General features: G+C 44.7%; 1 protein-coding gene across 10 annotated transcripts in view; it reads left to right on the forward strand.

The window, feature by feature from the left end:
• RIMS1 (regulating synaptic membrane exocytosis 1) overlaps positions 1–25,858 on the forward strand; it is a 400,438-nt gene that overhangs the window by 280,419 nt on the left and 94,161 nt on the right. The window lies entirely within an intron of this gene.

The following is a 25,858-nucleotide window of genomic DNA, read 5'->3' on the forward strand; positions in this document are numbered from 1 at the left end:
TTTCATTTCTAGCATCACAACTGTTGTGTGTAGTACTTGACTGTATATAGTACTTGTCTGAATAGCTTATTCATTGTCTGAATAGCTTATTCTTCTGTTGCTACCAACTAGAGATACAAGACGTTATACCACTTACATTTCACATTCTGCATTACTGTATGGGCAAAAAGTGCCGTTTTTCTAAAACAGTTGGAAACCAATACTGATTTAGTATACCACAGTTGGGCTAGGATCTGCTGGTTTATGACTACTGACAATTTTTCATCAGAATGTGTTTATTTGTGTAGTGAGCAGTGAAAATCATGGGGGAAAGCAAGTTGGGCTACTTTCACATCTGCATTTTTGCTGTCCGGTTTTTAGATCCGGCATGGGATCTGAAACCCACAGCAAAACACATCCGTTTGAATAATACAACCAGCTGTATCCATTCAGAACGGATCCGGTTTTATTATATCAGAAATGAAGAAACAAGATCTGGCACTAAAATAATTGTAAGTCAATGGGCGCCTGATCAGTTTTTTTCATGTCAGAAAAAAAACGGAACCTGCACCATCGACTTACATGGTTTTTGGTGCTGGATACAGCTTTATCAGTTTCCCATGCCGCACACAAAAACGCTGCTTGCAGCGATTTTGTGTCCGGCACGGGAACGCAACAAACTGGAACTGAATGCATTCTTGGTGCACTCCATTCCAGGTTTGTTCAGTTTTTTTCCCTATTGACAATGAATGGGGACACAACTGAAGCGTTGTGCTGCGGTTTTGAGACCCTGTGCTGGATCTCAAAACTGGACAGCACTACGCAGATGGGAAAGTAGCCTTATACTGATGTGTCAGTGCTAGTAGTGTGTTTTGATGTTTTTGCCTTACATATAGACCAAGTAATGTGTCTGCACCTAAAATCTGTATAAAAGGTGATGCAAATCGGCCCAATTTGTCATAACTTGGGTTTCTACACTTTTTCTGACTTGCTCCAAAAGGGGTGGGGCTTATAAGAAAAGGGCAGAGCTTCGATGGAAAGGGGTACGACTTTGCACCAAGATTGCGCCACAGCATTTATAGAATTGGCCCATAGTGATTTTGGAATTTCACCTGGTACATTATTTACTGTAGGTTGTGGCAGCACATTATCTAGCGCATGAATACCTTCTTTTTTTATTGTTACTGTGTTTACTGAGTAGCAGCAGTATTGCTTAGATATTATGCTTGAAATACTGGAACAGTAACGTAGGTACAACCTTTCTATATGGTATACCTATCGTTATAATTTATTGTTATGGATCAGCGAATGTGAACCCACTGTGCCAACTAACTGTAAGGGCGTTGTTCTGGTGCTTCCCTGGGATTCACCCTTGAACTCCAATACAGGGATCTGGACTTCGCAGTGGGTTAGCAACCAGACCGCTACCTCCTGGGATAATACCGAAAGTAGCTGGCAGCTGACCCACTGGGGTCAGGGACACTGGTGTGCTAGCATTGGGAGCTCTGGAAAACTGCGAAAAAATGCTGGTACAGTCTGAACAGGCTTGAAGGCCGATTTTACAGATAAAGACAGCACCCAGGCTAGGTTCATAAGTGACTTTAAATCCAATGGTCAAATCCGCTGCAGTTTTTGGTGTGTTTCTGCAGCAAAAAATGCATGAAAAACTACAACAAAATCTCATGTATTCCATGCAGTTTTGCCCATGGGAAAATCCAGCAAAGCGTTGCAAAGGATGAAATCCGCTGTATAAATGTGCATGCTATAGATTTCAAATCTGTAAGGCTGCATTTTTTCCACTGTGTTTTTTTTATGCAGCGTTTGGATGAGAATTCAGAAATTCTCATGCACTTTGCTGGTACTGTATAAGGCCTCTTTCAAATGACCGTATGGCTTTTTCAGTGTTTTGCAGTCCATTTTTCACGGATCCGTTGTTCCGTTTTTTGTTTCTGTTGTGTTTCCGTTTATGTTCCGTTTTTCCGTATGGCATATACAGTATACATTAATTGCATAGGATAAATTGGGCTGGGCATAGCATTTTCAATAGATGATTCTGCAAAAACGGAAAGGATACGGAAGACATACAGATGCATTTCTGTATGTGTTCAGTTTTTTTTTGCGGACCCATTGACTTGAATGGAGCCACGGAACGTGATTTGCGGACAATAATAGGACATGTTCTATTTTTCAACAGAACGGAAAAAACGGAAACGGAATGCATACAGAGTACATTCCGTTTTTTTTGCGGAACCATTGAAATTAATGGCTCCGTATACGGACCGTTTACGGAATGCAAAAAATGGCCTGTAAACGGGAAAAAAAAAAAAATGGTTGTGGGAAAGAGGCCTAACGCTGTGGATTTACCATGCACAGATCCACAAGGGCAAATCCTTTAGGTAGACACAGGAAAGACCTGAGGGCGGGGTAGTGTTGCAACACACACAGGATAGGCAGGCTGGGAACTTGCCTGGCACACAGACAGAGAAGATAGACTGGGTTGCATGGCAGGAAATAACGCAGGATAAACACAATAGCACTAGACTATCAAACACTCTTGCTAGTCACTAGGGAATAGGGAACCTAAAGCTTGGGCCTCTCTGCCTGGAGAGGATGCCTTAAATACCCAGAAACCTTCAGCTGTTGGGAGAGCACATACTGGCGTGTAAAGGGGCCGGAGGTGAGGGAGGACGCGCTCTAGGGGAACATCAGGCAAGAGCATAGAGGCAGCAGCATAGAGAGGACGCCGGCCACTGGGATACCGGATAGCATGGTGAGTGGCACAGTATCCATGCCCGCAGGAGACAGTAGGAAGGTGGTGGGCACGGACCGCAGACCTAACATATTACATGTCTTATGAGGGGAAAGAAGTCTGTAGACCCTCTTCACATGCCTGCATGCTTTCTATGATTGTACAAAAACTTCTGGGGTTATGCAGTAATTAGTGGACGAGAAGGAGGGGGATGTTTCTGCAGTCTCTCTCTGTCCAGGAGACTACTTGCTGTGAGAGGGGAGCAGGAGAAGTGAGACAGAGTACCCAGAAATAGTGCACTAAGCCATGCACCGTGTAGGGGCCTTTCTGGGGCACCGCAGCTCAGCTCCCGCTTGAGAATGTTAGCTCACTGAGGATTTCCAAATCTGGATACAATTGTAGCAAACCCTGAGCTGTGAAAAGTATTAGGCCTCTTTCACACAAGCGTGTCCGGATAAGGTCCAGATGCGTTGCGGCAAACCCGCACGAGTAGGTACCCAATTGCAGTCAGTTTTGACTGCGATTGCGTTCCGTTGTTCAGTTTTTATCGCGCAGGTGCAATGCGTTTTGCACGCGCGTGATAAAAAACTGAATGTGGTACCCAGACCCGAACTTCTTCCCAGAAGTTCAGGTTTTGGTTCAAGGTTGTGTAGATTGTATTATTTTCCTTTATAACATGGTTATAAGGGAAAATAATAGTGGATTAAGGTGAGTTAAATTATTTGTAATTTTTTTTTTAACCCTCCACCCCTATTGTACTATGCATTCTGTATTAAGAATGCTGCTATTTTCCCTTATAACCATGTTATAAGGGAGAATAATAATAATCGAGTCTCCATCGCGATCGCCTCCTAGCAACCGTGCGTGAAAATCGCACTGCATCCGCACTTGCTTGCAGATGCTTGGATTTTCACGCAGCCCCATTCACTTCTATGGGGCCTGCATTGCATAAAAAACTCACAAAATAGAGCCTGCTGTGATTTTCATGCAACGCACAAGTGATGCGTGAAAATCACCGCTCATGTGCACAGCCCCATAGAAATGAATGGGTCCGGATTCAGTGCGGGTGCAACTCGCCCGTGTGAAAGGGGCCTTAGAGTGTGTTCACAAATAGCAAATTTATCAGATGACAAACTCTTATGATGCTTTTTTTTTGTTTTAAATATGCAAACTAAGTAAAAAAGTTGAAACCGCTTTAATAATATAGTCTCAGGAGATGGTTTAATCACATCCAGATGAAACGCAAATATATTTTTAAGACTGTTATCAAAATTAGGTCAGTGAGTTTCAGCCTGCGTACGATTATATAAGTTTCAATTCAAACATCTTAAAAGCTTGCTATGTCATTGCCCTAAGCAAATTCAAGTAGAGTGAAGCTACGGATGAGGACAGGCTTTAAGTGGCCTCCTTCTTAATCTGCCTTAAAACTCTGAAATAGTTGGCCACACAGCAGAATGCTAGTCACCACTAGAGAGAGAAGGAAAAGGTAAGAAAATGCCTTTCAGTTCTTATGTTATCGCCGTTTAATCACATCTGACATAATTTCTTCCAGGTTTAGGCATCCACATCATGGGTTGTCACCAGTCAGCAAGAATATTCTTTATTTAGGTCACTTTTACTTATCTGTTACAATGATATTGACTTGTATCTTGTTGTATTGCGTCTATATGGTCCGTTAGGCTAGGTTAGAAGATTATAGCCACCATTCGGGGCAAAATCTGTATAATTTGGTTTATGTAAAAGATAATCTGTTTAGTCTGTGAAAAATATTTTTTTTTAAATTGGACCTGCTTAAAAATTGTGCACCGTGATCTCACAAATGTTGTATAGAGAATATCCATCCATGTAAAGCAGTGCAGACTAATCTTCCTAGTATTGGCATGATTGGGAGACTAAAAGCTATGTATGTATCCCTGTCCTTTGGAAAAAGTGGAGTATTTTTTATCCAGACATCTTAGAGATATACCTGATATATGGCACCTACTAAAAAATGATCATTTTTAACTCTTTGACTTCGGATACTTGGCTGTTGGCAGTAAAAATTTTAATAATCCAGCATTTTCCTATTCTTTAAATTAGAAAGATTAAGCAAATACAGTATTTTACTGAAAGGGGGATGAAGGCACTTTAAAAGGGTTTTCTAAAATTTTAATACTGATGACTAGAGTTGAGCGAACACCTGGATGTTCGGGTTCGAGAAGTTCGGCCGAACATCCCGGAAATGTTCGGGTTCGGGATCCGAACCCGATCCGAACTTCGTCCCGAACCCGAACCCCATTGAAGTCAATGGGGACCCGAACTTTTCGGCACTAAAAAGGCTGTAAAACAGCCCAGGAAAGAGCTAGAGGGCTGCAAAAGGCAGCAACATGTAGGTAAATCCCCTGCAAACAAATGTGGATAGGGAAATGAATTAAATTAAAAATTAAATAAATAAAAATTAACCAAAATCAATTGGAGAGAGGTTCCATAGCAGAGAATCTGGCTTCCCGTCACCCACCACTGGAACAGTCCATTCTCAGATATTTAGGCCCCGGCACCCAGGCAGAGGAGAGAGGTCCCGTAACAGAGAATCTGTCTTCATGTCAGCAGAGAATTAGTCTGCATGTCATAGCAGAGAATGAGGCTTCACGTCAGCCACCACTGCAACAGTCCATTGGCATATATTTAGGCCCAGCACCCAGGCAGAGGAGGGAGGTCCCGTAACAGAGAATCTGTCTTCATGTCAGCAGAGAATTAGTCTGCATGTCATAGCAGAGAATGAGGCTTCACGTCAGCCACCACTGCAACAGTCCATTGGCATATATTTAGGCCCAGCACACACACAGGCAGAGGAGAGAGGTCCCGTAACAGAGAATCTGGCTTCATGTCAGCAGAGAATCAGTCTGCATGTCATAGCAGAGAATGAGGCTTCACGTCAGCCACCACTGCAACAGTCCATTGGCATATATTTAGGCCCAGCACACACACAGGCAGAGGAGAGAGGTCCCGTAACAGAGGATCTGGCTTCATGTCAGCAGAGAATCAGTCTGCATGTCATAGCAGAGAATCAGGCTTCACGTCAGCCACCACTGCAACAGTCCATTGTCATAAATTTAGGCCCAGCACCCAGGCAGAGGAGAGAGGTCCCGTAACAGACAATCTGGCTTCATGTCAGCAGAGAATTAGTCTGCATGTCATAGCAGAGAATGAGGCTTCACGTCAGCCACCACTGCAACAGTCCATTGGCATATATTTAGGCCTAGCACCCAGGCAGAGGAGAGAGGTCCCGTAACAGACAATCTGGCTTCATGTCAGCAGAGAATCAGTCTGCATGTCATAGCAGAGAATGAGGCTTCACGTCACCCACCACTGCAACAGTCCATTGGCATATATTTAGGCCTAGCACACAGGCAGAGCAGAGAGGTCCCGTAACAGACAATCTGGCTTCATGACAGCAGAGAATCAGTCTGCATGTCATAGCAGAGAATGAGGCTTCACGTCACCCACCACTGCAACAGTCCATTGGCATATATTTAGGCCTAGCACACAGGCAGAGCAGAGAGGTCCCGTAACAGACAATCTGGCTTCATGACAGCAGAGAATCAGTCTGCATGTCATAGCAGAGAATGAGGCTTCACGTCACCCACCACTGCAACAGTCCATTGGCATATATTTAGGCCTAGCACACAGGCAGAGCAGAGAGGTCCCGTAACAGACGATCTGGCTTCATGTCAGCAGAGAATCAGTCTGCATGTCATAGCAGAGAATGAGGCTTCACGTCAGCCACCACTGCAACAGTCCATTGGCATATATTTAGGCCCAGCACCCAGGCAGAGGAGGGAGGTCCCGTAACAGAGAATCTGTCTTCATGTCAGCAGAGAATTAGTCTGCATGTCATAGCAGAGAATGAGGCTTCACGTCAGCCACCACTGCAACAGTCCATTGGCATATATTTAGGCCCAGCACACACACAGGCAGAGGAGAGAGGTCCCGTAACAGAGGATCTGGCTTCATGTCAGCAGAGAATCAGTCTGCATGTCATAGCAGAGAATCAGGCTTCACGTCAGCCACCACTGCAACAGTCCATTGGCATATATTTAGGCCTAGCACACAGGCAGAGGAGAGAGGTCCCGTAACAGACAATCTGGCTTCATGTCAGCAGAGAATCAGTCTGCATGTCATAGCAGAGAATGAGGCTTCACGTCAGCCACCACTGCAACAGTCCATTGTCATAAATTTAGGCCCAGCACCCAGGCAGAGGAGAGAGGTCCCGTAACAGACAATCTGGCTTCATGTCAGCAGAGAATTAGTCTGCATGTCATAGCAGAGAATCAGGCTTCATGTCAGCCACCACTGCAACAGTCCATTGGCATATATTTAGGCCTAGCACACAGGCAGAGGAGAGGTTCATTCAACTTTGGGTAGCATCGCAATATAATGGTAAAATGAAAATAAAAATAGGATTGAATGAGGAAGTGCCCTGGAGTCCAATAATATATGGTTATGGGGAGGTAGTTAATGTCTAATCTGGACAAGGGACGGACAGGTCCTGTGGGATCCATGCCTGGTTCATTTTTATGAACGTCAGCTTGTCCACATTGGCTGTAGACAGGCGGCTGCGTTTGTCTGTAATGACGCCCCCTGCCGTGCTGAATACACGTTCAGACAAAACGCTGGCTGCCGGGCAGGCCAGCACCTCCAAGGCATAAAAGGCTAGCTCTGGCCACGTGGACAATTTAGAGACCCAGAAGTTGAATGGGGCCGAACCATCAGTCAGTACGTGGAGGGGTGTGCACACGTACTGTTCCACCATGTTAGTGAAATGTTGCCTCCTGCTAACACGTTGCGTATCAGGTGGTGGTGCAGTTAGCTGTGGCGTGTTGACAAAAGTTTTCCACATCTCTGCCATGCTAACCCTGCCCTCAGAGGAGCTGGCCGTGACACAGCTGCCTTGGCGACCTCTTGCTCCTCCTCTGCCTTGGCCTTGGGCTTCCACTTGTTCCCCTGTGACATTTGGGAATGCTCTCAGTAGCGCGTCTACCAACGTGCGCTTGTACTCGCGCATCTTCCTATCACGCTCCAGTGCAGGAAGTAAGGTGGGCACATTGTCTTTGTAGCGTGGATCCAGCAGGGTGGCAACCCAGTAGTCCGCACAGGTTAAAATGTGGGCAACTCTGCTGTCGTTGCGCAGGCACTGCAGCATGTAGTCGCTCATGTGTGCCAGGCTGCCCAGGGATAAGGACAAGCTGTCCTCTGTGGGAGGCGTATCGTCATCGTCCTGCCTTTCCCCCCAGCCACGCACCAGTGATGGACCCGAGCTGCGTTGGGTGCCACCCCGCTGTGACCATGCTTCATCCTCATCCTCCTCCACCTCCTCCTCATCCTCGTCCTCCTCGTCCTCCAGTAGTGGGCCCTGGCTGGCCACATTTGTACCTGGCCTCTGCTGTTGCCAAAAACCTCCCTCTGAGTCACTTCGAAGAGACTGGCCTGAAAGTGCTAAAAATGACCCCTCTTCCTCCTCCTCCTCCTCCTCCTCCTGGGCCACCTCCTCTTCCATCATCGCCCTAAGTGTTTTCTCAAGGAGACATAGAAGTGGTATTGTAACGCTGATAACGGTGTCATCGCCACTGGCCATGTTGGTGGAGTACTCGAAACAGCGCAACAGGGCACACAGGTCTCGCATGGAGGCCCAGTCATTGGTGGTGAAGTGGTGCTGTTCTGTAGTGCGACTGACCCGTGCGTGCTGCAGCTGAAACTCCACTATGGCCTGCTGCTGCTCGCACAGTCTGTCCAGCATGTGCAAGGTGGAGTTCCACCTGGTGGGCACGTCGCATATGAGGCGGTGAGCGGGAAGGCCGAAGTTACGCTGTAGCGCAGACAGGCGAGCAGCAGCAGGATGTGAACGCCGGAAGCGCGAACAGACGGCCCGCACTTTATGCAGCAGCTCTGACATGTCGGGGTAGTTGTGAATGAACTTCTGCACCACCAAATTCAGCACATGCGCCAAGCAAGGGATGTGCGTCAAATTGGCTAGTCCCAGAGCTGCAACGAGATTTCGCCCATTATCACACACCACCAGGCCGGGCTTGAGGCTCACCGGCAGCAACCACTCGTCGGTCTGTTGTTCTATACCCCGCCACAACTCCTGTGCGGTGTGGGGCCTGTCCCCCAAACATATGAGTTTCAGAATGGCCTGCTGACGTTTACCCCGGGCTGTGCTGAAGTTGGTGGTGAAGGTGTGTGGCTGACTGGATGAGCAGGTGGAAGAAGAGGAGGAGGAAGCCGAGAAGGAGGAGGTAGCAACAGGAGGCAAAGAATGTTGCCCTGCGATCCTTGGCGGCGGAAGGACGTGCGCCAAACAGCTCTCCGCCTGGGGCCCAGCTGCCACTACATTTACCCAGTGTGCAGTTAGGGAGATATAGCGTCCCTGGCCGTGCTTACTGGTCCACGTATCTGTGGTTAGGTGGACCTTGCCACAGATGGCGTTGCGCAGTGCACACTTGATTTTATCGGATACTTGGTTGTGCAGGGAAGGCACGGCTCTCTTGGAGAAGTAGTGCCGGCTGGGAACAACATACTGTGGGACAGCAAGCGACATGAGCTGTTTGAAGCTGTCTGTGTCCACCAGCCTAAATGACAGCATTTCATAGGCCAGTAGTTTAGAAATGCTGGCATTCAGGGCCAGGGATTGAGGGTGGCTAGGTGGGAATTTACGCTTTCTATCAAATGTTTGTGAGATGGAGAGCTGAACGCTGGCGTGTGACATGGTTGAGACGCTTGGTGACGGAGGTGGTGGTGGTGGTGTTGGTGGTACATCCCCTGTTTGCTGGGCGGCAGGTGCCAACGTTCCTCCAGAGGCGGAGGAAGAGGCCGAGGCGGCAGCAGCAGAATAGGCCGAGGCGGCAGCAGCAGAAGAGGTAGCAGGGGGAGCCTGAGTGACTTCCTTGGTTTTAAGGTGTTTACTCCACTGCAGTTCATGCTTTGCATGCAGGTGCCTGGTCATGCAGGTTGTGCTCAGGTTCAGAACGTTAATGCCTCGCTTCAGGCTCTGATGGCACAGCGTGCAAACCACTCGGGTCTTGTCGTCAGCACATTGTTTGAAGAAGTGCCATGCCAGGGAACTCCTTGAAGCTGCCTTTGGGGTGCTCGGTCCCAGATGGCGGCGGTCAGTAGCAGGCGGAGTCTCTTGGCGGCAGGTGTTCTGCTTTTGCCCACTGCTCCCTCTTTTGCTACGCTGTTGGCTCGGTCTCACCACTGCCTCTTCCTCCGAACTGTGAAAGTCAGTGGCACGACCTTCATTCCATGTGGGGTCTAGGACCTCATCGTCCCCTGCATCGTCTTCCACCCAGTCTTGATCCCTGACCTCCTGTTCAGTCTGCACACTGCAGAAAGACGCAGCAGTTGGCACCTGTGTTTCGTCATCATCAGAGACATGCTGAGGTGGTATTCCCATGTGCTCATCATCAGGAAACATAAGTGGTTGTGCGTCAGTGCATTCTATGTCTTTCACCGCTGGGGAAGGGCTAGGTGGATGCCCTTGGGAAACCCTGCCAGCGGAGTCTTCAAACAGCATAAGAGACTGCTGCATAACTTGAGGCTGAGACAGTTTCCCTGGTATGCATGGGGGTGATGTGACAGACTGATGGGGTTGGTTTTCAGGCGCCATCTGTGCGCTTTCTGCAGAAGACTGGGTGGGAGATAATGTGAACGTGCTGGATCCACTGTCGGCCACCCAATTGACTAATGCCTGTACCTGCTCAGGCCTTACCATCCTTAGAACGGCATTGGGCCCCACCATATATCGCTGTAAATTCTGGCGGCTACTGGGACCTGAGGTAGTTGGTACACTAGGACGTGTGGATGTGGCAGAACGGCCACGTCCTCTCCCAGCACCAGAGGGTCCACTAACACCACCACGACCATGTCCACGTCCGCGTCCCTTACTAGATGTTTTTCTCATTGTTATGGTTCACCACAACAACAAATATATTATTTGGCCCAATGTATTGTATTCAAATTCAGCGGGATATAAATTTGAGGCCTAGTATTTAGGCGCTGGGTGACCGGTATGGATTTAGTGACAGAATTAGACTTGGAAATGCACAGAAGCGTGTGTGTGAAGTTATTCTGAATGACCCTATGTGCACCTTCAATATGATCTACCCTTTTAGGGATAGATTTCAAATAGCTCTGATATAGCAGAAACGACTAAATTATGAAATTGCTAAATTGGGAATTGTATTTCAACCCAGAACAAAAAATGTGCTTTGACGGACACTAAATAACTTTCCCAGCCACAACAGGACAGCGGTAACGAGAGATTTAGCGGGATATAAATTTGAGGCCTAGTATTTAGGCGCTGGGTGACAGGTATGGGTTTAGTGACAGAATTAGATTTGGAAATGCACAGTAGCGGGTGTGTGAAGTTATTCTGAATGACCCTATGTGCACCTTGAATATTATATACCCTTTTAGGGATAGATTTCAAATAGCTCTGATATAGCAGAAACCACTAAATTATGAAATTGCTAAATTGGGAATTGTATTTCAACCCAGAACAAGAAATGTGCTTGAACGGACACTAAATAACTCGCCCAGCTACAGCACTAGGGACAGATTTAGCTGGATATAAATTTGAGGCCTAGTATTTAGGCGCTGGGTGACCGGTATGGATTTAGTGACAGAATTAGACTTGGAAATGCACAGAAGCGTGTGTGTGAAGTTATTCTGAATGACCCTATGTGCACCTTGAATATTATATACCCTTTTAGGGATAGATTTCAAATAGCTCTGATATAGCAGAAACCACTAAATTATGAAATTGCTAAATTGGGAATTGTATTTCAACCCAGAACAAGAAATGTGCTTGAACGGACACTAAATAACTCGCCCAGCTACAGCACTAAGGACAGATTTAGCGGGATATAAATTTGAGGCCTAGTATTTAGGCGCTGGGTGACAGGTATGGGTTTAGTGCCAGAATTAGACTTGGAAATACACAGTAGCGGGTGTGTGTGAAGTTATTCTGAATGACCCAATGTGCACCTTGAATATTATATACCCTTTTAGGGATAGATTTCAAATAGCTCTGATATAGCAGAAACCACTAAATTATGAAATTGCTAAATTGGGAATTGTATTTCAACCCAGAACAAGAAATGTGCTTGAACGGACACTAAATAACTCGCCCAGCTACAGCACTAAGGACAGATTTAGCGGGATATAAATTTGAGACCTAGTATTTAGGCGCTGGGTGACAGGTATGGGTTTAGTGCCAGAATTAGACTTGGAAATACACAGTAGCGGGTGTGTGTGAAGTTATTCTGAATGACCCAATGTGCACCTTGAATATTATATACCCTTTTAGGGATAGATTTCAAATAGCTCTGATATAGCAGAAACCACTAAATTATGAAATTGCTAAATTGGGAATTGTATTTCAACCCAGAACAAGAAATGTGCTTGAACGGACACTAAATAACTCGCCCAGCTACAGCACTAAGGACAGATTTAGCGGGATATAAATTTGAGGCCTAGTATTTAGGCGCTGGGTGACAGGTATGGGTTTAGTGCCAGAATTAGACTTGGAAATACACAGTAGCGGGTGTGTGTGAAGTTATTCTGAATGACCCAATGTGCACCTTGAATATTATATACCCTTTTAGGGATAGATTTCAAATAGCTCTGATATAGCAGAAACCACTAAATTATGAAATTGCTAAATTGGGAATTGTATTTCAACCCAGAACAAGAAATGTGCTTGAACGGACACTAAATAACTCGCCCAGCTACAGCACTAAGGACAGATTTAGCGGGATATAAATTTGAGGCCTAGTATTTAGGCGCTGGGTGACAGGTATGGGTTTAGTGCCAGAATTAGACTTGGAAATACACAGTAGCGGGTGTGTGTGAAGTTATTCTGAATGACCCAATGTGCACCTTGAATATTATATACCCTTTTAGGGATAGATTTCAAATAGCTCTGATATAGCAGAAACCACTAAATTATGAAATTGCTAAATTGGGAATTGTATTTCAACCCAGAACAAGAAATGTGCTTGAACGGACACTAAATAACTCGCCCAGCTACAGCACTAAGGACAGATTTAGCGGGATATAAATTTGAGGCCTAGTATTTAGGCGCTGGGTGACAGGTATGGGTTTAGTGCCAGAATTAGACTTGGAAATACACAGTAGCGGGTGTGTGTGAAGTTATTCTGAATGACCCAATGTGCACCTTGAATATTATATACCCTTTTAGGGATAGATTTCAAATAGCTCTGATATAGCAGAAACCACTAAATTATGAAATTGCTAAATTGGGAATTGTATTTCAACCCAGAACAAGAAATGTGCTTGAACGGACACTAAATAACTCGCCCAGCTACAGCACTAGGGACAGATTTAGCTGGATATAAATTTGAGGCCTAGTATTTAGGCGCTGGGTGACCGGTATGGATTTAGTGACAGAATTAGACTGGGATATGGCCAAAAAATAAACAGACTATTGCTGGTTAAATGCACTTGGTGTGACAGCTTCACCCTGATGTAGGCTTTAGCCAAAAAACAACCACACCATTGAGGGTTAAATGCACTTGGTCGCAGCTTGTGCTGGCGCACCACAAGACACAAAATGGCCGCCGATCACCCCAGAAAAATGTGACTGACAAACGGTCTGTGCAGCCTAAAAACAGTGAGCAATTGAGGATCAGCAGCTCAATGATCCACAGCTGCAGATCGATCAGTTAATCAAGTCCTTTGGAGGAGTTAATCTGCCTAATCTCGCCCTACTGTCGCAGCCGCAACCTCTCCCTACGCTAATCAGAGCAGAGTGACGGGCGGCGCTATGTGACTCCAGCTTAAATAGAGGCTGGGTCACATGGTGCTCTGGCCAATCACAGCCATGCCAATAGTAGGCATGGCTGTGATGGCCTCTTGGGGCAAGTAGTATGACGCTTGTTGATTGGCTGCTTTGCAGCCTTTCAAAAAGCGCCAAGAAAGCGTCACAAAAGCGCGAAGAAAGCGACGAACACCGAACCCGAACCCGGACTTTTACGAAAATGTCCGGGTTCGGGTCCGTGTCACGGACACCCCAAAATTCGGTACGAACCCGAACTATACAGTTCAAGTTCGCTCATCCCTACTGATGACCAATCCTCAGGATAGGTCATCCGTATCTGATCAGTGGGGGACCGACACCTGGACCCCTGCAGATCAGCTGTTTGAGAAGGTGCCAGCACTCCTGTGGTCACCACGGCCTTCTCTGTGCTTACCAAGCACCGCTCCGTACATTATATAGTGACTGTGCTTGGTATCAAGCTCAGGCCCATTCGCTTCCATGAGGCTGAGCTGTGCCTAGGCCATGTGACCGATGGACATGTCATCACTCAGCCTAGGGAAAGCAGAGAGAAGGTTGCGGCGCTCGATGGAGCACTGGTGCCTTCTCAAACAGCTGAATAGCAGGAGTCCCAGGTGTCGGACCCCCACCGATCAGATACTGATGACCTAGCCAGAGGATAGGTCATCAGTATGAAAATCTCGGAAAACTCCTTTAATTATACTGTATGGTCAGTGTCTTCACTGTAGGAGGTTTCATCCAAACCTGACATTTTAGTGACAACTACGAAAATATATGGGGAATTTATCATACCCTGTGTTTGCAACATTTTAACTACCACTGCGACAAGATTTTGTCAGGGGGGTACTATCTCTCCTTAGGGAGAGAACACCTTAATCAGCGTGAGGAGACTTATAAGCAATATATGCGCCTCTGGAATTCTGGGAGGAAATGGATGCAAATGAGCTCTTAACAAGCTCTGCCACTAATGCCACCAGATGTAAGGCAGCTATCCTATAAGTCAATGTTCAGCTCTTTAACTAAGCAGAGAGTAGTGGCTTGCTAGTACTATTCAACTTCCAGGGCTTACTTTTCAGTGGTAAATCTCCCCTTTGAGCTGGGTAAATCCCATTCATGATTTTTTTTTTACTTGTGTCCCTCTGTGAAGAAGCTGAAGAATTAGCACCCACAGGGGTCATAATGCAACTTTCTTGCATACTAGATTGATAAATCTGTTGGGTTAGATATGCATACATCCCGTGCTCCTATATTGCTGCAGAGTGTGGTAAAGTTGAGTGACCACCTTTGTGTTAGTCATAATTGTGGGCGTCTTGGTTGTCTTTCATTTTGCCACAAAAAACAAAAACATAGCTAGTGAACTGCCGAGATGCTCTTTTTGGATAGTTTTGGCCAGCAAATATTATTATGTAATGTGATCACTAAGGGCTGTTTCACACGAGCGGATGCCGTGCGTGACATCCGCTGCGTGAATGATGGCCAAGACCCGATGCAGAAGCACGGAGCATTAACATGATTGATAATGCTCCGTGCCTCTCTGTGATCTCTTTACTACGAAATCGCAGTGACAACTTTATCTCACTGTGATTTTGTAGTAAAGAGATCACAGAGAGGCACGGAGCATTATCAATCATGTTAATGCTTCTGCTGTCCGCATCGGGTCTTGGCTGTCATTCACGCAGCGGATGTCACGCACGGCATCCGCTCGTGTGAAACAGCCCTAAGTGGTTTTTTCCTGTTTCATAGCAAGTATTGTATCCTCATGTGACTAATAGAGATTCCTCTTCCTTCCCAAGATTAATTATTCCTGGGACCCTGTTTATCTGATCTGAGCAGATCACTAGAGAGTGCGAACATTAGGTGGTAGATCTTCCATTGTCAGCTGGACAAATGGACAAAACGTTAAAGGGGTCGAGAAGCTAATAGGCACTTAATAGGAAGAAAAACAATCAAGTGCTTACAGCTTCAAAGCCCAACCAATATCCGTCCCAATAATTCTAGGTATAATACGAGTCATTTAGCTGTTTTAACAGATAGAAATGTACAGTAATGTAGAGAATCTTCACTTTTGACTGTCCTTGGATCCCTAGTCCTTAAATGGGTTCTCCAGGCTGTTGATGACCTATTTTCAGGAAGTTTGGCTTCCAAGTCTCCATTCTTCCATTACAAGCCGGTATGATTACATTACCATGTTCCTGTGGCTCTACTTCAACCTTCCTTCTCCCTCATGTTCTTGGCAGAGTGTCCTCCAAATAGAGGCATTGTCCAGCATTTTATACAGTGTGGTTATCACGGTTTCAGGTACTGGGGATGTAATTTGCCTGTCACCCCTTGCCTGCTACTTTTAAGTGGGCTTCAAGGGCACGCATAGAGCAACAGACTACTGTCTAAATGTGGGAACTTTTGAAACTTGTACAGAGGAAGGGAGACAGAGCCCACACTGCAGAAAGTGCCATACAGACCCATAAGGGAGAACTCTGTAGTGATGAGGAGGATGGTCAAGGCAAGACATTACATATTTCAGTCCTTGCACCTAGTAAACAGCACTAATACAAATCAAAGGTATAACTTAAATTAAATATTACATATTTTTAGCAGATACCATTTAACCCATTGTTAATAATATGTAGACTTTAATCAATGTGCATATATTCTGCCGTTAGTAAAATAGTTTGTGAATGTTTAAATTGATAGATCTGATAGATCACATGTTGAAACTTGCTATTCTGTTTTGTGATATGGAAGCATAAGGCCTTATAGAATAATCATTCAGTGATCCATGGCAAAGGAAGGCATGTTTTTTCTTATGATAGACATTTTTTTTTAAATATGAGTGGGTGCTCCTGAATGATACTGCTACAGTGCCTTACTATTACTGCCATACATGCAGGGGTGCACCTATCCTTTCTGCTGCCTGAGGCGAAAATTGAAACAGCGCCTACAAAACATACAGGGTAATACAGCATACAGGGTAATACAGCACCACATACCTCTTACATCCAGTGACGTCTCTTCTGATTTAGATGTTCTATTTCCTCAGCTTCTCCTTTCAGACCAGACCACCATGATGATGTTTGAGCCATCTCTACTTTTCCATTATCCTCCCATCTTCTGGACAAATCATCCTTCCAATACTGTGCCGCTATGCTCCCCAACCCTATACTGCAGAAATAGATAAACCTCCTGATAATGCTAATACCATACAGATAATGCCCTTCAATAATTATTGGCACACAGTGTCCTAAAATGGACACACCCTTTTAACTAGTGTAATTTGTAGAAAATTCACTTCCTCTTGTAGTGCAACAGCACACCTCCTGTTTCAGCCATCGCTCAAATATAAAATTTTCTACTCTTCCTACAGAGCGGCACCAGTTTAAAAAAGGCCTTGTTGGCTGAAACGTCACGTCTAAGCCGCATAACGATAAAAATTCACTAATCAAGTATATGGTCACTGCCCCTTTAACAGTAACTGCTCCAGTACCCCGGTCCCTTAACAGTGACCTCCACTGTACCCCCCTCCCTTAACAGTGACCTCACAGTACCCCGCTGCCTTAACAGTGACCTCACAGTACCCTGCTGCCCCTTTAATAGTGGCCTCCACAGTCCTCTTCTCCCTTTACAGTGACCTCCACAGTGCCGCTCCTTTAACAGTGACCTCCACAGCGACCTGCCCCCTTAACAGTAACATCCACAGCACCCTCCCCTTTAACAGTGACCTCCACAGCGGCCGCCCCTTTATTAGTGACCTACACAGTACCCCATCTCCTTAACAGTGATTTCCACAATGACCCGCTCCCTTAACAGTGACCGCCACAGCAGCTGCCCCTTTAATAGTGACCTCCACAGTCCCCTGCATTCTTAACAGTAACCTCCACGGTGCCCGCCCCTTTAACAGTGACCTCCACAGCGGCCAGCCCTTTATTTGTGACCTCCACAGTACCCCGTCTCCTTAACAGTGATTTCCACAATAACTTGCCTCCTTAACAGTGGCCTCTACAGCAATCTGCCCCTTAACACTGACCTCAATAGCCGACCGGCCCCTTAACAGTGAGCTCCACAGCAGCCTGCCCTCTTAACTGTGACCTCTGCAGCACTCTGCTCTCTTAACAGTGTCATCCACAGCGCTTGCCCCTTTGAAGCTGACCTACAGCAGTGAAGAAAAATGGCTGGGTTGTTATGGAAACCTGGTGTAAAACTGTGTGTATGTGGAGACTAAGGGCCTGCAAGCTTCTATTGGCTGATAAGGGTCATGTGACCGTGTTTATGGCAGTTAGGATATGAGGAGAAAAACCTGCGGGCTTCTATTGGCTAATGTAGGTCATGTGATGTGCCATATTAGCATTTTTGGGAATATCTCAAGAACGGTACGTGCTAGAGAGCTGAGACCCAGTCTAAAACCTTCCCGAACACCTGATGTACCTGTGTGCCAAATTTTGTGATTGTAAACGCGACGGTGCAGATTCCTTTAGTGGACATACATATATACATACATACACTCAGCTTTATACAGTATATTAGATATATACATACACACATACACTACTCTCAAAAAGTTTGGCTTTCAAGTGAAATTTCTGGAAAATGTAAAAAGTACATGCTACAGTGATATAATGTCATGAAAGTAGGGCATTTAAGTAGAAGCATGCAATGGTGATCTCCTCATCTTAAACAATTTATTAAAACAAAAGCCAACAACAGTGGTGGGTATACCCCCACAAAAAATTTCAATGTCTCAAAAACTTGTCATGTTGCCTTGAGCATCAATTACAGCTTGACAACGACGTCTCATGCTGTTCACAAGTCGACTTATTGTCTGCTGAGTCATGGCATCCCACTCTTCTTGAATAGTAGCCCTAACCTCATTGAGGTTCTGGGATACAGAGTTATAAGCCTCTACATAGCGACTCAGCTGATCATATAGGTTTTCAATAGGATTCAGGTCTGGAGAAAGTGCAGGCCACTCCATTTTAGGTACCTAAGTCTCCAGCAGCAGTTTCCTAATGATGCGAACTGGATGAGCTGGAGTATTGTTGTCCATAAAGATTAAATTAGGCCAATGTACAAGACACACAAGCTGAAACGTCAAGACTGGGCCAATAAATATCTCAAGACTGATTTTTCAAAGGTTTTATGGACTGATGAAATGAGAGTGAGTCTTGATGGGCCAGATGGATGGGCCCGTGGCTGGATTGGTAAAGGGCAGAGAGCTCTAGTCCGACTCAGACGCCAGCAAGGTGGAGGTGGAGTACTGGTTTGGGCTGGTATCATCAAAGATGAGCTTGTGGGGCCTTTTCGGGTTGAGGATGGAGTCAAGCAAAAACTCCCAGTCCTACTGCCAGTTTCTGGAAGACACCTTCTTCAAGCAGTGGTACAGGAAGAAGTCTGCATCCTTCAAGAAAAACATGATTTTCATGCAGGACAATGCTCCATCACACGCGTCCAAGTACTCCACAGCGTGGCTGGCAAGAAAGGGTATAAAAGAAGAAAATCTAATGACATGGCCTCCTTGTTCACCTGATCTGAACCCCATTGAGAACCTGTGGTCCATCATCAAATGTGAGATTTACAAGGAGGGAAAACAGTACACCTCTCTGAACAGTGTCTGGGAGGCTGTGGTTGCTGCTGCACGCAATGTTGATGGTGAACAGATCAAAACACTGACAGAATCCATGGATGGCAGGCTTTTGAGTGTCCTTGCAAACAAAGGTGGCTATATTAGTCACTGATTTGTTTTTGTTTTGTTTTTGAATGTCAGAAATGTATATTTGTGAATGTTGAGATGTTATATTGGTTTCAATGGTAAAAATAAATAATTGAAATGGGTATATATTTGTTTTTTGTTAAGTTGCCTAATAATTATGCACAGTAATAGTCACATGCACACACAGATATCCCCCTAAAATAGCTAAAACTAAAAACAAACTAAAAACTACTTCCAAAAATATTCAGCTTTGATATTAATGAGTTTTTTGGGTTCATTGAGAACATGGTTGTTGTTCAATAATAAAATTAATCCTCAAAAATACAACTTGCCTAATAATTCTGCACTCCCTGTAGACACACCTGCCCATACTGTAACAACCACCACCACTAATGGCTCGTCTGGTGACAACAGTAGCTGATGGATAGCGCTCTCCTTGACGTCTCCAACAACATCATTGGCGGCCATCATTTCTTCTCAGCGTGAATAGACTTTCATTAGTGAACAGCAATGAGGCCCACTGGTCCCTTGTCCAGCATAGATGCTCCCTGGCCCAAGCAAGATGATAACGCAGAACATGCTGATGTAAATGGTTTCAACTGGTCTGACGTGACACTTGGGTGCATTTCCCATCCCTGGCCTTCATCATCCGGTTCCACAGGGCATTGTTCACAATGAAGCGGTCATCAGTGTGGGGTGCAGCCAAAGGACGTCCACTTCTATGCCTTTCTGTGATTCTTCCAGTCTCTCTATTTCTGTTGCAACCTGCTGACACTCTGTGACACTCTAAGCTCAGTGGCCACTTCCGTCTGAAAACAAAAAACAACATGATGAGGAGGACTGTTTAAATAGCAATTCTTATTGAAATGAGAAATGTATTGGACGATTCATGGATCATGGATTCATGTAAATTTTGCCGTTAAGCTTTTTGTTAGAGAACAGCAAGTTGTGCAAAAAAGTACTGAAACATTAAACAGTTGGACATGTACATTCAAAAGTTTAGACAAGGTCACATTAAGTTCACCTGTAAAGCTTTGAGTGCATTTTAGGTTCATCCTCAAATTTTACGCTAAAGTCAAATATCCCTAACGTTTTGTGAGTAGTGTATGTATATATATATATATATATATATATTTACCCCTCCCCTTTAACAGTGACCTCCACAATGGCCTGCCCGCTTAACATTAACACCGACAGCGCCCTCCCCTTTAACAGTGACATCCACAGCGGCCGCCCCTTTATTAGTGTCCTCCACAGTACTCCTTCTCGTTAACAGTGATTTCCACAATAACCCGCCCCCTTAACAGTGACCTCCAAAGAGCTCCGTTCCCTTAAAATGTGACCTCCACAACAGTGACCTCTACAGCATCTCATCTCATTTATCATTTTATATTCCTGTTCTGGCTTGGATTAAGAACGGCGATGGATGCGCCGAAGTTATGTAGAGGCCGATGCAGGGGTTATTAAGACCGGTATCTAAATCACCGGTCTTGATTAAATGACCCCCTAAGTGTTTACTCTCCTGGCCCCTCTGACACCAAGCAAATGATTTCCATAACAAAATAACTACATGTAAGTCATAACTCAAATACTTATATACCGGTGTCAGATAACAACAAGTAGGGATATTTGTAACTCACCCATGGAATATGTGTGGTCAGGGATGGCATACCCCAAAAGGGTAGGAAATATTATCCCTTCTAGGAAATGGACTGTCCCAGGAAGTATAAATCTAACTTAGTGAACTGTTCCAGAGGTACCCAGTATCTGAATGACAAGCAAATGAGATGTGTACTAGGAAAAGAAAGTTATCAAGATACGGCTAACCGAGTGGAGATTTGCACAAAAGACAAATAAGGAGAAATGCATTTCATATCCTATTCATAGCACTGTTGTTCATTTGGCATAACGTGCTGTGCCAGGTTTTGACCTGACCTTACTTCATCATAAACTGACAATGTTCTACAAAACAAGATATTGAAATCACAGATGGCATTATAAATATGTTGCACATATACCTATGGGAAGATCATTTTGACAGATGTTTGGGATCATTTTAATGAATTATGTATGAGTATTAAACTCAAGTTAATTGAGACTCTGTGAATAATATACATGCAGCAAAATGTAAAGAAAGAAGGATGGATATGCTGTATGTTTTAGTCAGATAATACTATAATAAATAATATAATAAAATATAATATTCTTAACAAAATCTTATGTAACAAGTCTCATCACATTTTGGAACATTGCGTTTTCAAGGTAGGACCGCGCTGCTTTTTTAGCGATGTTGGATTCCTCACTCTAGCACTGAACCGTCAGCATATTCGGACACAGAGAACTAAATTGCCCTCCACACAAATACTCCTCTCTTCCAACACAATCCTGTGGGATATCGAGAGATCACACCAAAAGTGAAGTACTGATAGTTCCATTCAGGTAAAAAGGTTTTATTATACTCACAAAGCCACTCTTGGTTAAAAGCTCATCACAAATATATAACACCGTCTCCTACTCCTGCCCAGGCGGTCCTACCTTGAAAAAACATTTTGTGTCTGTCTGAACATTGCCCACTTCACATTTGGGACCAGCGACGCTGACAATATAGGCAATGTACCGAAGTGTTTCTTTTATTCACATTTTGGAACATTGCCCACTTTCCTTATGATGGTGTTAATTTGGATCAATGACAGGCAGAAAACCAAAAATGGCTTAATACCTTCCATACCTGGCCCCTGCTAAAGTCTATACATTACAGTGCCATGCAAAAGTATTCACTCCCTTGGTGTTTTCCCCATTTCGTTGCATTACTATTAACTACTAACTTCACTTAAAGGGGTTATGCCATGATTGATTTAAAAAATGAAAATGATACATCGTATAGAACATGCCAATCTCTAACAAAACTAGAACCAACCCTGTACCTCACATGGAACCAGTTATTCCCCATGCATTGCTCGATGTTCTGTCACTGAAGTAAGATTGAAATGATTGGTAACAGTAGCAGTTCCCACTCACTGCTGCAATACTAGTCAGCTTAACACGTTGTGCTGCAGAGGAGAAGAAAGAGAAGTACTCTTCTCCTCCTCTACCTTAAGTGCTGGTTGCAGACTTGATTTGGGCTTCATAGCTCACACTGTCTGCAGCCTGGTCTGGCCACTGGCCGTGTGAACCAAACCTCCTTTTTCGTGATGGTGACCTAATTATCTGGAGGGTAAAAATAATATAAAAAAACATTTTGCCTCTCTGGCATCACTCTTCTGATAGGCGCTGCCCTAGGGGCATGCCCTAAAGTGCCTAGATACAAATTCAGCCTTGGGCACACTATTTACTACATGAACATAATTTTTCTACAGATGTAAAGTAGTCAGACATCATGATTCATACTATCATCCCTAGACTCTTTCATCTGTTTGCAAGGCGAGTCTTTCATGGTCCTGAAAATGATAGCCTCTGTATGTTTTATATCTATTTTTATATATTTTATCTTTTCAATTTCTTGTATAGTATTGTAGTTGATATGGTTGAAAAAAAAAAACATAGGCCCATCATGTCTTCCAACCTATATTCCAACCATGCCAATTACCTCATATTAGGGGAAAAATCCTTCCTGAATCCAATTCTGGGGATTATAATAAATCCCTGAATCACCAACCTTTCAACACAGTTCCAATAACCATACCTGGTAATATTATATTTTTCAAGAAAAACATCCAGGCCCCCCTTGAACTTGCACAGTGAATCAACCATCACAGGATCCTCTGGCAGATGACACAATTTTCTCACTCACTTCACTAGAACTGGCTATCCTTGGCTACAAACCAGACAAGCCATTTTGTGTAATGGCCACACAGATGTGGACAGCACGTGGATGATATCCATGTGCTGTCCATATTTTTTGTGGACCCACAGAAATAAATGGGTCCGTGTTACATGCACAAAAAATGCAGACCAGAAGCTGACCCAATATACAGTCGTGTGCATGACGCCTTACAGCAGGCATGTCCAAACTGCGGCCCTCCAGCTGTTGCAAAACTACAACTCCCAGCATGCCTGGATAGCTTACAGCTATTAGGGCATGCTGGGAGTTGTAGTTTTGCAACAGCTGGAGGGCCGCAGTTTGGACATGCCTGCCTTACAGTAAAGAATCTCTGTGTATGTTGATGGTAAAACCATTTTTCCTTTAAGCACAGAGGATGCCTCCTTATCATTGTCTTAGTCAGTGTGGAACAGATTTTTCCTGATTAAGGTTTGACAACTGATAGTATATGCAAATGTAGGTGCTTTGTAGGCGCAAATGATTTACTAACCCTGCTCAGCACTCTATGATGAACAGAAACACAAAAAATTTTGTGGCCTGATACGTGAATGAGAACAGACTATAAACATTATTGACCAGATGTGCCCAAAACAGTTGCTTACTGTATATTGCATTGATACGCTTACTCTATTTGTATGAGGAATACAGACAGTAACAGGGCTGTGGAGTTAGAGTCTGTTTTGGATGGCATCTAATAGGTAGAAAAGTACCATCTCCAACTCCAGCTTCAAAATATCAAAATAATACATTGAAATATTAAATATAATATCAATATTGTGTAATACATGTATTTAAAGAGCATCTGTCAGTAGATTTGTACCTATGAAACCCTTGCACGTAGCTTTCTCTGAAACTGCTGCACCTTCTTCACTTTGACAGAACCAGGCAGTGTAAATATCATCACATCTGCCTGGCCCTGTCAATCAAAGTGGAGAGGACACGGACGGTAGTTGCAGAGAGGTTTTAGAGGAAGAAAATGCAAAAAAAATAAAAAATTCTTCAGACCTCAGTTCAGAACCCAAATCAGACCTCCAATGTTTATCAGACCTCAGCTTAGAGCCCCAGTTAGACCGCCAATGTTAAAGGGGTTGTCCGGGTTCAGAGCTGAACCCAGACATACCCAGAATTTCACCCAGGCAGCCCCCCTGACAAGAGCTAAATCGCGCAGGGCAGAGGCATTTTCAGGAGATCCTTTGATGTACCGGCTCTCCTTTGGGCTGCCAGGCGGAGGCTTCTGCCCAGCAGTGAGCCCAGTGACGTCACCGGCACTGATGGGCAGGCTTTAGCACTGCCTTAGCCTGTAAAAAAGCTAGGGCAGCACTAAAGCCCGCCCATCAGAGCCGGTGACATCACCGAACACACTGCTGGGTGGAAGCCTCCGCCCGGCAGTGTGTTATAGTAAATAAATATAGTAAATAAAACTGCTCCGATGCTCTTGTCAGGAGGGCTGCCTGGGTTGAAATTCTGGGTATGTCCAGGATCAGCTCTGAACCCGGACAACCATTTTAATCAGACCTCAGATCAGAGCCCGATGTAAATAACTCCACCCCCCCCAAGCAGACCGCAGATCAGAGCCCAAGGTAAATGACCCCTAGGAAAACCTCAGATCAGACTCCCAGGCTCACAGCAAACATAAAAAAAAAAATATGTACTTACCACTCCTGCTCCGGCCACCTACGCTTCTTGCATCCACACTCTTCTAGTTCAGCCTGCTGAGCTCTGCGCTGTGACCCAATGTCCTCACGCTGTGCGCAATCACAGCACAGCGAACAGCCGAGGAGCAGGAAGCTGTGAGTACAGAACCCGGAGAGTGCTGCATTCACCACTTTCCCAGTCCTCCTGTACTAATGAGTGCTTTCATAATGAAAGCACTCATTAGTATTCGCCCCATAAAACCCAATAACATTTTCCCTCCACTTCAGGGGGGAAAAAAGTGTGTTTTATAGGGGGAAAAATACAGCATGTTCTAACAATCTAAGGCATGTTTAGAGGGGTTGTACCATGAACGATCTTTCACCAAAAAAATTTTTTTCATCAATTGCTCTATCTTCTGTTCCCCCTTGGATATTTTTTTTTTCAAAATTTCCCACCTTTGTTGTTTTCTCCTATCCCCCATGCTTGAATCTTACTTCCTGGTTTCTCATGTTTCTGCTCTCCTATCATGCCTTAGGGCAGTGACATGTGTCATGGCATCAGTAGATCATGTGACACTAACCACACCCCTTGTTCTTACCAATGACTCTTTCTATGCCCTACATTGCAAGGCTCCAAGGCCGGACGTAACCTTAAACTGAATATCAAGAGATTTGTCACAGGCTGCACTGGTAGGCTGATAAGTTTAGAATAAGGCAGTTTTGATAAATGGTGGTATTTGGGGAAGTGATATAACAGCTGGGCAGGATACATTTATATTATTGGCACAGCCCTTTAAAATCAAACTAATAAATCCAATAAACCCCTGCTTTAGGTTAATTCATATTCCACCAATTAATCTCTTAAGTACCTCTAGCAGAGACAGGCAGACGATAATGGTAATCATATAATGCATGAAGTATTTTGACCATGGCTAATTTCTCTGTGTGACAAAGATCAATATTCCACTTGACAGTGACATTTTTAGGATGACCACAGTACATATACCCTTGGTAAACATTGACTTCACCCCGTAAGCACAGGACTCAAGGTGTAATTATTGTTACGGATCCATGTTGACGTCCATGAGGACAACCAGCATGCAGATGATCTTACCGATCATGGAGGTGTACATGCTGG

This window comes from Bufo gargarizans, chromosome 4, assembly GCF_014858855.1.
Source record: "Bufo gargarizans isolate SCDJY-AF-19 chromosome 4, ASM1485885v1, whole genome shotgun sequence".
NCBI classification, from domain to species: domain Eukaryota; kingdom Metazoa; phylum Chordata; class Amphibia; order Anura; family Bufonidae; genus Bufo; species Bufo gargarizans.